Source organism: Saimiri boliviensis, chromosome 2, assembly GCF_048565385.1.
Source record: "Saimiri boliviensis isolate mSaiBol1 chromosome 2, mSaiBol1.pri, whole genome shotgun sequence".
Classification (NCBI taxonomy): Eukaryota; Metazoa; Chordata; class Mammalia; order Primates; family Cebidae; genus Saimiri; species Saimiri boliviensis.
Genome location: NC_133450.1, coordinates 227,881,153 through 227,898,178, shown reverse-complemented (window position 1 = coordinate 227,898,178; position 17,026 = coordinate 227,881,153). Strand labels below are relative to the sequence as shown.

The 17,026-nt window shown below is 38.9% G+C and overlaps 1 protein-coding gene across 5 annotated transcripts in view; it reads left to right on the top strand.

Moving 5' to 3' along the window:
* FRMD3 (FERM domain containing 3) overlaps positions 1 to 17,026 on the top strand; it is a 354,484-nt gene that overhangs the window by 1,690 nt on the left and 335,768 nt on the right. The gene's annotated exons all lie outside the window — the stretch shown is intronic.

Sequence of the window (17,026 nt, the reverse complement as noted above, 5' to 3'; positions counted from 1 at the left end):
TCAAGCTTGATAAGAAGAATAAATGTGTATGCAAATGCTCTAACTCGTGCCCTGCTTCACTAGCTTCAGTATGAAAAAAAAGCTCATATTTCTTTCAATGTTTAAATCAGAATGATTAGCAGAAAATTTGGTTCTTCTCCTTGGATTTCCTTCCTGAGACATGTCCAAAGATCTTAAACTCGCTGTGCTGCTCTGGGTGGTGGCAGGAACCAGCACATTCACATCAGGGCAGGTGAACAGGATTTAACAAAGGGACTATTTGTAGAGACGTAGATAGGGTCAGAAAAAGCAGCTAGGATCAGAGTCTACCTCTGGGTAACCGAGAAGTGTTTTCATTCTTAAATAGAAAGGGTTGATGAGAGGAAGCCTTTATATGGGAAGGGAAGAGAATGGAAGAAGAGAGAGACAGACAGAATAGATCATATAGAAAGAAGTGTCTGATAGGACTGTAGCCTTTGGAAGAGAGATAGACATTCCTTGTTGACCCAGCAGAAAAGTAATCAGGAGAATAAAAAACCTTCCCTCCGCTCCTCTTGCCCTGTGATCTCCTGCCGCACCCAATTAGGAGGTAGAGAGCTAGGGAATCCGTAGATGCCCACGCATGTCAATTTCCTGGGCTCAGAGCAGGGAAGAGAATGGTGGAGACTGTATCTGGAGGGACCAATGAAAGATACCCAGCACACCAGTGTCAGTGAAACCCTGTGCATGCTTCCAGGACAGCAGAACTTCAGAGGTGCCCCTAAGAGCGGAATTCCACATTTCTTTGCTTTCCAAAGACTGCCACCTGCTGGTCCTGGTTGTCTTGGTGCTTCCCAGCGGTTCCTAAGGGGCAACCCAGAGGCTGAATATTCGTCTGGTTTTAGGTCCGGTCTGCTGCAAGAACTGTTGTACTGAGAGGCACATGGTACCCTGGAAACCCCGTCCCTAGCGAGGCACAGCTTCCTGCATGCATTGCTATAGTCACTCAAGTCCAGATCACCCCCAGATTCAGGACAGCATGCACTGTAAGTCTCAAACAGAAATGATAGTGCTCCTGTATAAAGCTGCCCATTTCCACAGGGGTTAAACAGAGCCTAGTGATGAGCAGCGTAATGCACACGGGCACTTCCATATTTAGTAGATGGGAGGCAAGTCATCTACAAAGATGGCTGGGTTGGGGCAGATATTCACATAAAAGGAGCCTCACAGACATTGATTCCAGATCTCTGCCTATAATATGAAGGAAGACAGTAGAGAATTAACTCAACAATACCTTTCATAGATTTAAACACTAAATAATTTCATCCTAATCTCTCTAGACTGTTCATATAAAAAATTTTCCACAAGTAAAACACACCTGCCTCAATCAAAAGACTTAACACAAGATCCTTTTAGAAAATAAGGGCAGGAGGCCGGGTGCGGTGGCTCAAGCCTGTAATCCCAGCACTTTGGGAGGCCGAGGCGGGTGGATCACAAGGTCAAGAGATCGAGACCATCCCGGTCAGCATAGTGAAACCCCGTCTCTACTAAAAATACAAAAAATTAGCTGGGCATGGTGGCACATGCCTGTAATCCCAGCTACTCAGGAGGCTGAGGCAGGAGAATTGCCTGAACCCAGGAGGCGGAGGTTGCGGTGAGCCGAGATCGTGCCATTGCACTCCAGCCTGGGTAACAAGAGCGAAACTCCGTCTCAAAAAAAAAAAAAAAAAAAAAAAAAAAGAAAAAGAAAATAAGGGCAGGAAACATTTAAAACAAAATGAATGTGAACCTATGTCAAGCCATGCCATGCCTTAAATGCCTCTAACATATATTTGGCACAGCACAAATGAATTAATCTTATGGGAGGGATAAAAAGTATGATCCTTGATATGTAAAAACTGCACATAAAATATGCTATTTCAAGGTGCTATACTCGTCATACAAGAATCAAAAGAGGCATTAAGTCATTAATCTATTTACTTCAACTTAGGTTAAACTTCAGAATACTTTTATTCTCAACAGAATCTTCCACAGAACCTCAATATATACATCTAATATAGGCCAGGCACAGTGGCTCACATCTGTAACCCCAGCATTTTGGGATATCAAGGCAGGAGGATCCCATAAGCCAGGAGTTTGAGGTTGCAGTGAGCTATGATGGCAACACTGCACTCTGGCCTCATTAACTGAGCAAGATTCTGCGTCTCTTCAAACAAACAAACAAACAAAACAACAAACAAAAAAACTAATATAAGAAATGCAAAAGCAGTTTTAGGCTGGGCTGGCTTCCCAGGCCCCAGCCTTTCTATGTGTTCAGGACAGTTACAAAATGATGAATGCAGTCCAATTCGTTTGTTTTACAAATGAGAAAATTATTATTCAGGGGTGCTGGCTTATGATGAACAATTGCTAATCTTACCCATACTAAATTATGTAGTAGTCCGATCAGGTATACATACACTACATCTTTTTCATTATTAAAAAGAAATGTGCCAATTATTGACTACTTGTTAAATGTAAGCTAACCCAGAACATTTATATCCCCAATCACTTCCTTAATATCTGTAATTATAGGATTATGTAAGTTTTTTAAAAAAATGTTTATTGTCAAAGTGACATAATGTTTTATTTACTCATTTTATCTGAAACTACCCAGGAAGGGAAAGGAGTATTTTTTTCCCATCCCTATTGGAATGACTGAAGACACTTACCTAAAGCAAAAGGGTTGCTGTTAGCAGAACCAGATGTGGTGTTACTATCAGGAGCTGATGATGTAGTAACATTGCTTCCAGTGGTATTTGTTTGCTGAGCTGAATGATCCTGAGGCCTAGAGAAAATAATTAATCACAGAGTAAGCAGTAGAACTGATGGTTTTTAGAAAAACCACTGAAATTCTGACATCTAGAAATAAAGAGTAAACTCTCAAACTCAAAAGTGTCATTTAGTAAAAAGCTTGAGAAAACTAAGCATTAAGAAGAAAAAATACAAAATAAAATAAAAAATCCTATAAAATACGAAATATGCTACAAAATACGAAATATGTTCCTCCTCTTTGAGTATAATGTACTTAGATATTTCATTAGTTTCAGTCATATTGCTCAAGTAAGAAAGGGAGATAAGTTGTTTACCTCGTAAGAGAAGAGTCAGTGACCAGTAACATCCACAAAACTTGACTATATACAAAACTTTAAAAAAATCTATCCCCTTGTAGTTATTGAGGGTTAGGGGCCAGTTTTACTTAGACCTTTGAAAATCTTGAAAATAAAAAGCAGGAGACTTCACTAAAAGAAGGGTGACAAATCAATATGAATAATAACTGATGATTAATTTTTTTCTTTTTTTATTTTTTAAGATGGGGTCTCTGTCACTCAGGCTGGAGTGCAGTGGTGCGATCTTGGCTCACTGCAGCCCCCACCTCCCACACTCAAGCAATTCTCCTGCTTCAGCTTCCCAAGTACCTGGGTTTACAGGTGTGCACCACCATGTCAGGCTGATTTTTTGTATTTTTAGTAGAGACGGGGTTTCACCATGTTGACCAGGCAGATCTCAAACTCCTCGCCTCAGGTGATCCGCCCTCCTTAGCCTCCCAAAGTGCTGGGATTACAGGCGTGAGCCACTGCGCCCAGCCAGCATCATATACTCTGTGATCCCCTTTACCTGCTATGTCCAAAATAGCCAAATCTGTAGATATAGAAGTAGATCAGTAGATGTCAGGAAAGGAAGAGTGACTGTTGGGGGAAAATGGGAAAGGAATGACAATGGATATGAAGTTTCTCTTTAGAATTATGAAAAATTCTAAAATTGATTATGGTAATAATGGCACAACACTGTGAAAATACTAAAATCATTATATTGTATATTTTAGGTAAATGTTATGGTTTGTGAATTGTATCTCAGTAAAGTTAGAAATCAAAGATAATAGCAGATCTGAAGGGCAGCAGCAATGAAAATGAAATTTATAAAAAGATACTATTTACAATATTACTGAAAATGAATTAGAAATAAGTCTAGCAAAAGGTAAGCAAGATATCGATGAAGAAAATTCTAGAAATTTTAGAGGCATCAAAGACCAAATAAATGGTATGCCATGTTCTTTAATAGTAGATTCAATATTGTAAAGATGTCTGTTTTCTCAAAATTGATTTAACGATTCAATGCATGTTCAATCAAAATTCTAATAAGATATTCCACAAAGATTCAGAAGCTTAATTCAAAATTTATATAAAAATGCAAAGGCATAGGAAGAGATAACTGTTGATGAAGAACAAGATGGAAAGAATATTTCTACCCGATAATAAATTTTATTATAGGCCAGGCATGGTGGCTCATGCCTGTAATCCCAGCACTTTGAGATGATGAGGCTAGAGGATCTCTTAAGTCCAGAAGTTCGAGACCAGCTTGTGCAATATAGTTAGACTCTGTCTCTATAAAATAAAATAAAAAAATAGGTGGAGGTTGTGGTATGTACCTGTAGTCCTAGCTACTTGGGAGGCTGAAGTGGAAGGATTGCTTGAGCCCAGGAACTCAAGGTTACAGTGATCTATGATCATGACACAGTACTCCAGTCTGGGTGATGGAGTGAGACCCTGTCTTTAAAAAAAAGAATACATAAATAGATTCATTTCGTTATAAAAGTCTAGTAAACCACACAGTATAGCACTGGCCTCAGGATAGACATACAGACCAATGGAACAGAACAGAAAGCCTGCACACCCACCCACATGTTGATATTTGCTATTTGAGAGAAGTGGCATTGCAGATTAGTGGAGAAGGACAGATTCGTAAATAAATGGTTCAGGCACATATTTTTCCATGTGGAAAAATATGAAATTGAATTTCTACGTATATCTGTTAGCATTTTAATGCATAACAAATACCTCCAAAAGGCAGAGATTTAAAACAACAAGCATTTATTTAGGTCTTCTTTCTATGAGTCAACAATTTTGGTTGAGCTTAGTTACCTGGTTCTTCTGGTCCTGGCTAGGTTCATTCATGCATCTGCGGCCCACTTTTGGGTCAGCTAGGGGCTGACTGGCCTGAGATGGCTTCACCCAGGGCATCTTGTTTTGGCTTCACATGGTTTCTCATCTTCTGGCAGGTTAATCTGGGCTTATTCACATGGTGGAGGGAGAGTTCTAAGACATTAAGAGTAATTGTATAGGCTTTTTGAGGTCTACACTTAAAACTGGTACAGCAACACTTTCAAGAGTTGGGAAAGTAGGCTCTGTCTCTTGATGGGAAAAACTGAAAAGTAACATTACAAAGGGACATGGATACGGGGAAGGAAATAATCGCAGACATCTGTGCATTCTATCACACTGCCCATATCTTATACAAGTCCAGGTAGATTAAAGACTTAGGTATGAAAGAGAAATTAAAACATTAGACCTTATAGGTGAGTATAGGATAGTGAGAATTTTTTAAACAAGATAAAGAAGGCAAAATCCATAAAGGAAAAGATGGATGCACATTTTTTTAAGACCTTGCCATATATAGTATGAAAACAAAATTCACAGAATGGGACTAGATATCTTTCCCCCTTCCCAAAAGGATTAGTATTGAGACTATTAAGAGGTCTCATAAGATCAATGTTAAAAAGACAGAAAACCCAATTTAAAAAACCAGTAAATATAGAAACAAGAATTTCATAAGAGAGGAAACACAAGTGGTCCATAAACCTAGGAAAAAATATCTAATCTTAACCTTATTAGTAATTAGAGAAATACAATTAAGACTATGAAGGCCAGGCTTGGTGGCTTGCACCTGTAGTCCCAGCTACTGTATGGGGGTGGAGAGGTGCTGAGGTTGTGGGGAGCACTTGAGCCCAGGAGATCGATGCTGCAGTGAGCCATGATCCTACCACTGCACTCCAGCCTGGGCTACTGAGTGAGACTCTGTCTCAAAAAAGAAAACCAAAAAACAAACCACCAAAATAAAATTGTGAGGTACCATGTACATACCCAGCAGACTGGGAAAAATAAAAAGTCGAACAGTACCAAATGCTGCTGGGGTATGAAGCCTGAGGATACTCGTCCTCTGCTGAAGGAAATGTAAACTGATATCACTGCTCTGGAAAAATAGTTTTGCCTCATAGAGTAAAACTGAATATGCACATATCCTATTAGGTTAGTGCCATTATTTTTGAAAAAAATTAATTACTTTAAAAAATTTTTACTTTAAGTTCTGGAATACATGTGTAGAATTTGCAGGTTTGTTACATAGGTATACATATACCATAGTGGTTTGCTGCACCTGTCAACCGATCATCTAGGTTTTAAGCCTCGCATGCATTAGGTATTTGTCTTAACACTCTCTCTCCTTGTCCCCCACCCCCTGACAGGACCCCCTGTGTGATGTTACCCTCCCTGTGTCCATGTGTTCTCATTGTCCAACTTCCACTTGTGAGTGAGGACATGAAGTGTTTGGTTTTCTGTTCTTGTGTTAGTTTGCTGAGGATGATGAATTCCAGCTTGATGCATGTCCCTGCAAAGGACACAAACTCATTCTTTTTTATGACTGCATAGTTTTCCATGGTGTATATGTGTCACATTTTCTTTTTAGACTATCATTGATGGGCATTTGGGTTGGTTTCAAAGTCTTTGCTATTATAAATAGTGCCACAGTAAACATACATGTTCATGTGTCTTTATAGTAGCATGTCGTTATAGTAGATTTATAATCCTTTGGGTACATATGCAGTAATTGGATTGCTGAGTCAAATGGTATTTCTGGTTCTAGTTCCTTGAGGAACTGCCACATTGTCTTCCACAGTGGTTGAACTAATTTACACTCCCACCAACAGTGTAAAAGTGTTCCTATTTCTCCACATCCTCTTCAGCATCTCTTGTTTCCTGACCTTTTAATGATCGCCATTCTAACTGGTGTGAGATGGTGTCTCATTGCGGTTTTGATTTGCATTTCTCTAATGTCCAGAGATGATGAGCTTTTTGTCATGTGTTTGTTGGCTGCATAAATGTCTTCTTTTGAGACGTGTCTGTTCATATCCTTTGCCCACTTTTTGATGGGGTTGTTTTTTTCTTGTAAATTTGTTTGTTTGTTGTAGATTCTGGATATTAGCCCTTTGTCAGATGGATGGATTGCAAAATTTTTCTCCACTCTGTTGGTTGCCTGTTCACTCTGATGATAGTTTCTTTTGCTGTGCAGAACCTCTCTAGTTTGATTAGATCCCATTTGTCAATTTTGGCTTTCGTTGCAATTGCTTTTGGTGTTTTAGTCATGAAGTCTTTGCCCATGCCTGTGTCCTGAATGGTATTGCCTAGGTTTTCTTCTAGGGTTTTAATGGTTTTGGGTTTTACATTTAAATCTTTAATCCATCTTGAGTTAATTTTTGTATAAGGTGTAAGGAAGGGGACCAGTTTCTATTTTCTGCATATGGCTAGCCAGTTTTCCTAGCACCATTTATTAAATAGGAATCTTTTCCCCATTGCTTGTTTTTGTCAGGTTTGTCAAAGATTACATAGTTGTAGATGTGTGGTGTTATTTCTGAGTTCTCTGTTCTGTTCCTTTGGTCTATGTATCTAAAAACTGCCATTACTTTTGCACCAATCTAGTACAATTCTGCAATTCCATTCCTAGGTTTAGACACCAGGAAACATGCATGCAAATGTTCAAGAAGTCTTGTTTATAATACTCCCAAATTGGAAACAATCTGAATGTCCATCAATGGTGAAGTGGTTTTATAAGTCATGTCATATTCAAACAATGAAACTCTGTACAACAAATAAAATGAATAAATTATAGCTACAAAAGCATATCAAAGCTATCTTGCTAATTTGAAGAATAAAATCCGTATGATCCTCAATTATAGAAAGTTTAAAAACAAGAAAATTAAGCAACGTGTGTAGTTGAAAGATATATATATATATGTGTATCTTTAGGTATTTGTCTTAATATAGATATATTTCAACTATACATGTTGCTTAATATGTATAAATATAGATATATTATAATAATTAATAATATATTAAGCAATGTGTGTAGTTGAATATATATATTATATATAAATACAATGTGTGTAGTTAATATACTACATTGTAGTTAATATATATAATATATATACTACATTGTAGTTAATATATAATTTACTAAATTGTAGTTAATATATATATAAAATATACTACATTATAGTTAATATAATATGACATTGTAGTTTATATGTATAATATATATATTATATATATATATAATAAAACCATGCAGAAAATAAAAGAATTATTAACCTAATATTAAAAATGAAAGGTGTTGGAAGAGGCACAAAATGTCCTCTAGTGAACTGGTAATGTTCTATTTCTTAGCCTAGATATTGATTACACAGGTGTTTATCTTATTCTTTTATTTCAAACTGCACATGTAGATTTTATATACTTCTATGTGTGTAATATATCACACACACATAACTGGGATCTTCCCTGCCTAATTTACAGGTGCCAGCAGCAATGAGCCACCCAGGAAAGCCCCCCTGCTGGCAAAGCAGGAATGAATAATGCCTGGTGTGCTAGAAATCTAAATTGATCTCGACTTTCATCTCCTCCTGCTTGATTTATGCCCTAACTGGCTGCTAGTGTTTCTGCTGACATTGCACTTGCTGGTAACTCTCTCGGACACCAATGACATTGCATAATGCTCCTTCGCTAGTGTTAGTATAGGAATACTTGCCTCTAAATCAGAGTTACATTTTATTTAAAAAAATTAAATCCTCTTTAAAACAAAACAAAAGTACCCCCGCTTTGTGTATCCTTGACAGAGTATGCCCTTATCTCCTCTAATAGTGGTCAGTTGATTCAAGCAACACTTTAAATGATGACATACATTACTTATTATTTTTTTAAAATGCGCTTCAAGTACATTTTCTCTCATTCTTTGATCTATACAGTAATGATGATAGTTTCTACAAGTACAAATTCCCCAGATAATTAAGCTTCTCCAAATATTCTTTGAGTGGAAGACACAATTATTCCTTATAAAAATAGTTTCCTCCTTATTCTTTTTTGTTTTTGTTTTTGAAAGAGCCTTGCTCTGAATCCAGGCTGGAGTGCAATGGCATGATCTTGGCTCACTGCAACCTCCGCCTTCCGGGTTCAGGCAGTTCTCCTGCCTCAGCAGCCACTCTAGTAGCTGGTACCACAGGTGCATGCCACCACTACCAGCTATTTTTTTTTAATTTTTTTTTATTTTAGAAGGTTTTTTTTTTTTTTTTTTTTTTTTTTTTTGTATTTTAGTAGAGATAGGATTTCACCATGTTGGCCAGGATGGTCTTGATCTCCTGACCTCATGATCTGCCAGCCTTGGCTTCCCAAAATGCTAGGATTACAGGTGTGAGCCACTGCTCCCAGCTCTTCCTCTTTATTCTTTATTCTCTTGAAGAAAAGTTAGTTGACTATTCTTGGGTCAATCCAAAGTATGCCAGCCTTTCAAAACTTTGGCTCATGTGATGTACATTTTCTAAATTTCCTTTAAGGTCAATTTCTTAAATAAAAGAAAATGGCTAAGTTGCTTATTATTGGCCTCTCATACTCTTTTTTTCTTCCCTGTAATAAATTCTTAGTTACCCTGAAAGGGTAGAGGGATATGGGTTTCAATTCAATCAGATTTCCTTGTAGACTGAGAGTCATACTTATTGTCACACAGGGAATTTGAATGTACTAAGTCTTTGGTGATGTTAGAAAACATTCTGCAGTTGGATCTTTTATTGAAGATTCAGAAAGCATGTCAGGACCGGGCTGCAGAGCTCACACCTGTGATCATAGCACTTCGGGAGGTCAAGGCAGAAGGAGTGTTTGAGGCTAGGATTTCAAGACTAATTTGGGCAACATAGCAAAACCTTGTCTTTTTCTCTGTATGTATATGTGTGTGTATATATATATATGAATATTTAAGTGCTCTAAGTCATTATAAATATCAATGATCATCACATAGGGTTTTAGTTACCTATTGTTGTATTACAAATTACCTCAAAGCATAGCAGCTTAAAACAGCAAACATTTATTATAGTACAGTTTCTGAGAGTGAGCAATCTGGACTGGCTGTGAAGCTGTCAGTAGGGCTGCAGGCTCATCTGGAAACTCAGCTGGGGGAGGAGCTGCTCCTAAGTGTACTCACACGTTGTTGGAGGCCTCAGCTTCTTGCCGGCTGTTGGCTGGAGACCTCAGCTGCTCACCACATCTGTGTCTCCATCGGCTGCCTGAGTGGCTTCACACATGGTAGTTGGCTTTCTCCAGAGTGAGTTATGAGAGAGAAACAGAAATAGATAATCAAGATGAAAGCCACAACCTTTTATAACCTAATCTTGTGTCACAGTCACTTCTGGAATAATATGGGAGGGAATTACACAAGAGTATGAATGTCAGTAAGTGGGAATTATTGGGTGGGGGGTTGTCTTGGAGGCTGGCTACCACAGACAGAATTTATAATGGAGTAAATTCTCCTTTTGAAAAACATAATTAGTTGTAAAAAAAAAAAAGCCCCATGTAACTGTCAGATACCATATGTTCTTACTTATAAGTGGGAACTAAATAATGTGTAAACATGGACATAGAGTGTGGAATGATAGACATTGAAGACTCAGAAGGGTGGGACAGTGGGAGGGGCTGAGGGATGAAAAATTATTTAGTGGGTATAATACACTATTCAGGTGATGGTTATGTTAAAAGTCCAGACCTCACCACTGTGCAATATTTCCATGTTAACAAAATGGCACTTGTACCCCCTAAACTTATACAGAAAAACCTCACATAACAAAATTTACCATCTTAACCATTTTTGAATGGACAGTTGAATAGTGCTAAGTGTATTCACATTGTTATGCAGCAGAGCTCAGAGCTCCAGAACATTTTCATCTTGAAAAACAGGGTACATTCTTCCCCCTACCCACCAGTTTTATTTATTTATTTATTTCAATAGATTTTTTGGGGGAACAGTTGGTGTTTGGTTACATGTATAAATTCTTTAGTGGTGATTTCTGAGATTCTGGCACAACTATCACCTGAGCACTGTACCCAATGTGTAGTTGTTTTATCCCTCACCCACTCTTACCCTTTCCCCAGGGTCCCCAAACTCCATTGTATCATTTTTTTTTAATGGTGGGTTTCACTCTTGTCACCAAGGCTGGAGTGCAATGGCACAATCTCGGCTCACTGCAACCTCTGCCTCCCAGTTCAAGTGATTCTCCTGTCTCAGCCTCCTGAGCGTCTGCGATTACAGGCGCCCACCACCACGCCCAGCTAATTTTTGTATTTTTTAGTATAGGTGGGGTTTCACCATGTTGGCTAGGCTGGTCTCGAACTCCTGCCCTCAGGTGATCTGTCCACCTCAGTCTCCCAAAGTGCTGAGAGTAGAGGCATGAGTCACCGTGCTGGGCCCTCTGTATCATTCTTACGCCTTTGTGTCCTCATAGCTTAGCTCACTTATGAGTGAGAGCATGCAATGTTTGGTTTTCCATTCCTGAGTTACTTCACTATACATTGGCCTGTTTCAGGCACAATTGGAGCTGCCTGGGACACAGAGCACCAAGTCCCTAGGCTGCACACAGCATGGGAACTCTGGGCCCAGCCCACAAAACCACCTTTTCCTACTGGGCCTCTGGGCCTGTGATGGGAGGGGGTGCTTTAAAGTTCTCTGACATTGCCCAAAGATATTTTCCCCATGGTCTTGGGGATTAACATGAAGCTCCTTGCTACTTATGCAAATTTATGTAGCCAGTGTGAATTTCTTCTTTAAAAATGGGTTTTTCTTTTCTATTTCATCATCAGGCTGCAGATTTTCCGAAATTTTATGCTGTTTCCCTTTTAAAATGAAATGATCTTAACAGTACCCCAGTCACCTCTTGAATGCTTTTCTGCTTAGAAATTTTTTTCCGCCAGATACCCTAAATCATCTCTTTCCAGTTCAAAGTTCCACAAATCTCCAGGGCAGGGGCAAAATGCCGCCAGTTTCTTTGCTAAAACTTAACAAGAGTCACCTTTGCTTCAGCTCCCAACAAGTTCCTCATCTCCATCTGAGACCACCTCAGCCTGGACCTTACTGTTCATATCTCTATCAGCATTTTTATTGAAGCCATTCAACACATCTCTATGAGGTTCCAAATTTCCCACATTTTCCTTCTTCTGAGCCCTCCAAACTGTTTCAACCTCTGCCTGTTACCTAGTTCCAAAGTCGCTTCCACATTTTCAGGTATTTTTTCAGCAATGCCCCACTCTACTGATACCAATTCACTGTATTAGTTTGTATCCACACTGCTGATAAAGACATACCTGAGACTGGGAAGAAAAAGAGGTTTAATTGGACTTACAGTTCCATATGGCTGGGAGGCCTCAGAATCATGGTGGGAGGCAAAGGTCACTTCTTACATGGCAGCGGCAAGAAAAAAAAAGGAAGATGCAAAAACAGAAACCCATGATAAAACCATCAGATTTCTTGAAACTTATTCACTATCACAAGAATAGCATGGGAAAGATTGGCCCCTGTGATTAAATTACTTCCCCCTGGGTTCCTCCTACAACATTGGGAATTCTGGGTGATACAATTCAAGATGAGATTTGAGTGGGGACACAGCCAAACCATATCAAAGTCTGCCTAAGCCAATGTCTAGAAGGCGTTTTTTCCCCCAATGTTATCCTATAGAATCTTTATATCAGGTCTTAGATTTAAGTCTTTGATCCATCTTCAGTTGATTTTTGTATAAGGTGAGAGATGAGGATCCAGTTTCACTCTTTTACATGTGGCTTGCCAATTATTCCAGCACCATTTGTTGAACAGGGTGTCCTTTCAACCAAGTATTTGGCTTATTTCTGCATTCTCTATTGTGTTCTATTGGTCTATATGTCTGTTTTTATATGAGTACCATGCTGTTTTGGTGACTATGACCTTATAGTATAGTTTGAAGTAGGGGAATGTGATACTTCCAGATTTGGTCTTTTTGTTTAGTCTTGCTTTGGCTTTTCAGGCTCTTTTTTGGTTACATACAAATTTTGAGACTTTTTTTCTTCCAGTTCTGTGAAGAATGATGGTGGTATTTTGATGAGAATTGCAGTGAATTTATAGATTGCTTTTGTCAGTATGATCATTTTTTATTGTTTGTTTGTTTGTTTTGAGATGGATTCTTGCTCTGTTGCCCAGGCTAGAGTGCAATGGTGCAATCTCAGCTCCCTGCAACCTCTGCTTCCCAGGTTCAATTGATTCTCCTACCTCTGCCTCCCGAGTAGCTGGGATTACAGGCGTCTGCCAACGTACCTAGCTATAGTAGAGACAGAATTCACCACCTTGGCCAGGCTGGTCTCAAACTCCTGACCTTGTGATCCACCTGCCTTGGCCTCCCTCCCTAAGTGCTGGGATTACAGGCATAAGCCATTGCGCCTGGGCCAATGTGGTCATTTTTGTAATTGATTCTCCCCATCCAGGAACATGGGATGTCTTTCCATTTGTTTGTGTCATCTATGATTTCTTTCAGCAGTGTTTTGTAGTTTTTCCTGTCGAGGTCTTTCACTTTCTTGGTTAAGTATATTCCTAAGTATTTTATTTTATTTTTTTGCAGCTATTGTAAAAGGGGCTGAGTTCTTGATTTGATTCTCAGCTTGGTTATTTTTGGTGTATGGCAGGGCAACTAATTTGTGTACATTAATTTTGTATCCCGAAACTTTGCTGAATTCATGTACAGTTCCAGGAGCTTTTTGGATGAGTCTTTAGAGTTTTCTAGGTATACGATCATGTCATTGGCAAACAGTGACAGTGTGACGTCCTCTTTACCAGTTTGGATGCCTTTTATTTCTTTCTCTTATCTGCTTGCTCTGGCTAGGATGGATACTTTCTTACAGCTGCATTTCTTATTGATCAGACACTGGTAGATGACATCACACTGATTTTGTGCTCTGTTTGGTTTAGATACTTATTCTTTTTGCCTGTCTATGATCTACTGACTTAGTGGCCCCTTTCTTCACTCTGTTCTTTACCCACATCCCTTGCCCTTGCCATGGGACTCTGCAGCTCTCTGTATGTAGCTCTCTGCCCCTTGTTTCTGGGCTTGGCCATCTGACTTACTCTGGCTGATGGAATGAGGGCAAAAGTGACAGTGTGCCAGTTTTGAGCCTTGACCTTAAGAAATGTCACTTTTTCTGCTTGTCTGCTTATGCTTCTGCCATCACCTTGAGAAGAGTTTGCCCTCAGTTGATGTTGCCCATGAAACTGTTGTCCCCTGCCCCCCAGAACTGACACATGTAGAGCAGATGAGGACCTTATTGTTCATATCACTATTAGCATTTTAGATAGGCCCAACCAGTTAGATCTTTACCTTAAAGCCAAGTCACCCAGCTGAGGCAACTGCCGATCAATCTGTAGATACCTGGGTGGGCTCAGCTGAGAGGGCAGAACCCATAGCCATGTGAGAGGTAAATGCTGAATGTTGGGTGTTGCCCATATTGGTGGTTATTTGATACAAACTGATGTTCCGCCCTTTCCCATTCTGACCTCTGCCCACGGGTTCCCAAATACACTCACATATCATCATTGGTTTTTCTTCTGCACTGCCATGGCATCTGTCTACTGTTTGAATTGACTGCAGCAGGCTCCAGAAGTAGTCTCTTCACTGAGGATAAGCAGGAAAAGAATAACAGTCCCTCAGAATTACAGACATGAAAAGTCCCTCAAGAGTGTCTGCACACAGGGTTTCTGGAAAGCAACTGGTACAGCAGTGAATGTTCCTTTTCTTCCTGGGGAGCAGAGTCACATTCTGCAGAACATCCACTAACTATGCTGGGGAAAGTGTTTGCCATGGTGATGTTTTGTGCAAGATGGTGCTTATTGACTAACAATGGGATGGTTCATGATAGATAGTGATGGATTCAATATGGATGCATTCATCATGATTAGCAATAGTGTTGGCTTAATACAATGTGCTGATGATTAGTTTATTTTTTCTTTCATAAAGGATCATTCATAACCTTTTCCATAGTCTTCTTTTGACCCTCTGCACCTCCTTCCCAACTTCCTCCAGGACTGGGGTTTTGAGAAGACTGGCATGTCTCTAAGTATATTTCATCCACAATATGGTTCATGTTTATAGTACCTAGCACACTACCAAATTCACAATGAGTACCTGAATGTTAGTGACCTAACACAGTGCCTTTCATGGCACCTATTCAACAAACAAATGCATAAATAAACTTATTGGTTAAATAAGATAAAAAAGGAAATCAGTTCTGTTGGCTTCAATTTTTGAATCTGTTAGATCAAGGGGAGAGGGTCAGTGATGATTCCTAAGACCTGTCTTTGGTTTGAGCCTTTATTATACTTATGAGACACAGTAGCTGGAGTTCTGGGACACCTGGCTCTGCCTCTAGCTATTGGACTGACCCCTGAACCACCACCTGGTGAGTGGGAGAGGGAGAAGGAGAAGCTTACAATGGTTTAGATGCAGGGCACGGCACTTGAATACATCATCTCATTTACTTTTCAGTGACCTTGTAAGATTGTGATTTAGCAGATGAGAAAACAGACACAGGGACGTTAAAGAACTACTTCATAAATGGTGAATTGGGGGCCTGAAACAAATGCTTGCCTGACACTAAAATCCAAAATCCTTTTCATTTTCACCATAACATCACATGATTCAAGATGATTTATACTAGGACTTTGATTTTAATAGTGTCCTATTACAAATTTGGTATGGACAATTCAAAGTCATTTTTTTAAACAATATATACCTTATTTTTTTAAATGACTAAATGCAATTGAAGGGAGAAACATGCATGTAAGTGCAAGATTATGTTAATAAAGATTTTACATTTAACACAGAGAGCCAAAGTTATGAAGGTAAAGAACGTGCTGAACAATTCAGGAGAGACATGCTTCTACGGTGTGCCGTTTCATTATTTATGTGGCATTGTTTTTCAATGTATCATGGATATAGAATAGCCACAAAATCTTGCTCATGTTGGCCATCTCTTAGGGGAGAATGTGGGTCTCAACAATAACTTACTTGGCTGTTGGCCACAATCTGAGATTGGATTAAGAAATCAGGACTCCAGGTACACAGGTTTGTTTCAGTGCAGGCTCATTTATACTTGATTTCATTTCTTGATTTAGCTCCAGATTCTATCATGTGACATTAACAGCAGACACTTGAATGGAACTTATCTTTGTTTTAATGTCATATAAAAGTTAAAAAACCATGGCATGGAAACCTCCCATTAACATGGCCTTTGGGTTGGGAGAAAAAGAAAGAATCACTTAGCCAAGACCGAACAAAAGGGAATAAAACATGAATCATCTGAAAAGATTGCTTGGCTTCTGATGAACTAGAAAAGCATTGACTCACTAACCTATATTCCACTCTGCTTACACTATTAACATGCTTTAGTGACACAGTCTGTTCAGTAATCTGGATCCTTAATATAAAACAATTTGCTTGACATTTTTGCTTCTTTAGTTGCTCGTGGGAGGTACGTTGTCATAAGCAGATTAGAACAAGGAAGTAGATGTTGAGAGAGAAGTTGAAAGAAAAAAAATTCACAAATGTGGTTCTGATTACATATTCAAGAATAGTTACAGTTTTGGGGCAATCCTACTTAGGAAAAAGCACACTTAAGAATAATTAACCAAGTGAAAGGATTCCTTGTTCAAATCCTATTTATTTACCTCCAAGCTAGGTGATTATTTTTACTCTCACTGATTGGATGTAAAATACTCCCTATCTCTCCTGAAAGGCTGGGGTGGGGATGAGACAGATTCCAAATGAAACCATTGGCTCCTTTCAACTTGATTATCAGGATGTACGCTGGGCAAAATTGTGAAAGAATAAGCTTGTCTTTCTTACCTTTACTTAAAAACATTGTGATTAAATATATCAAGAAATTTATCATCTTAACCATTTGAGTATACAGTTCAGTAGTGTTAAGTACATTCACATTGTTGTGCAATCAATCTCCAGACTCTTTCATCTTGTAAATCTGAAACCCATTAAACAACAATTCTCCATTTCTCCATCCTTCCAACTACTGACAACCACCTTTCTAGTTTTCATGTCTATAAATTTGACAACTTTAGATACTTCATATAA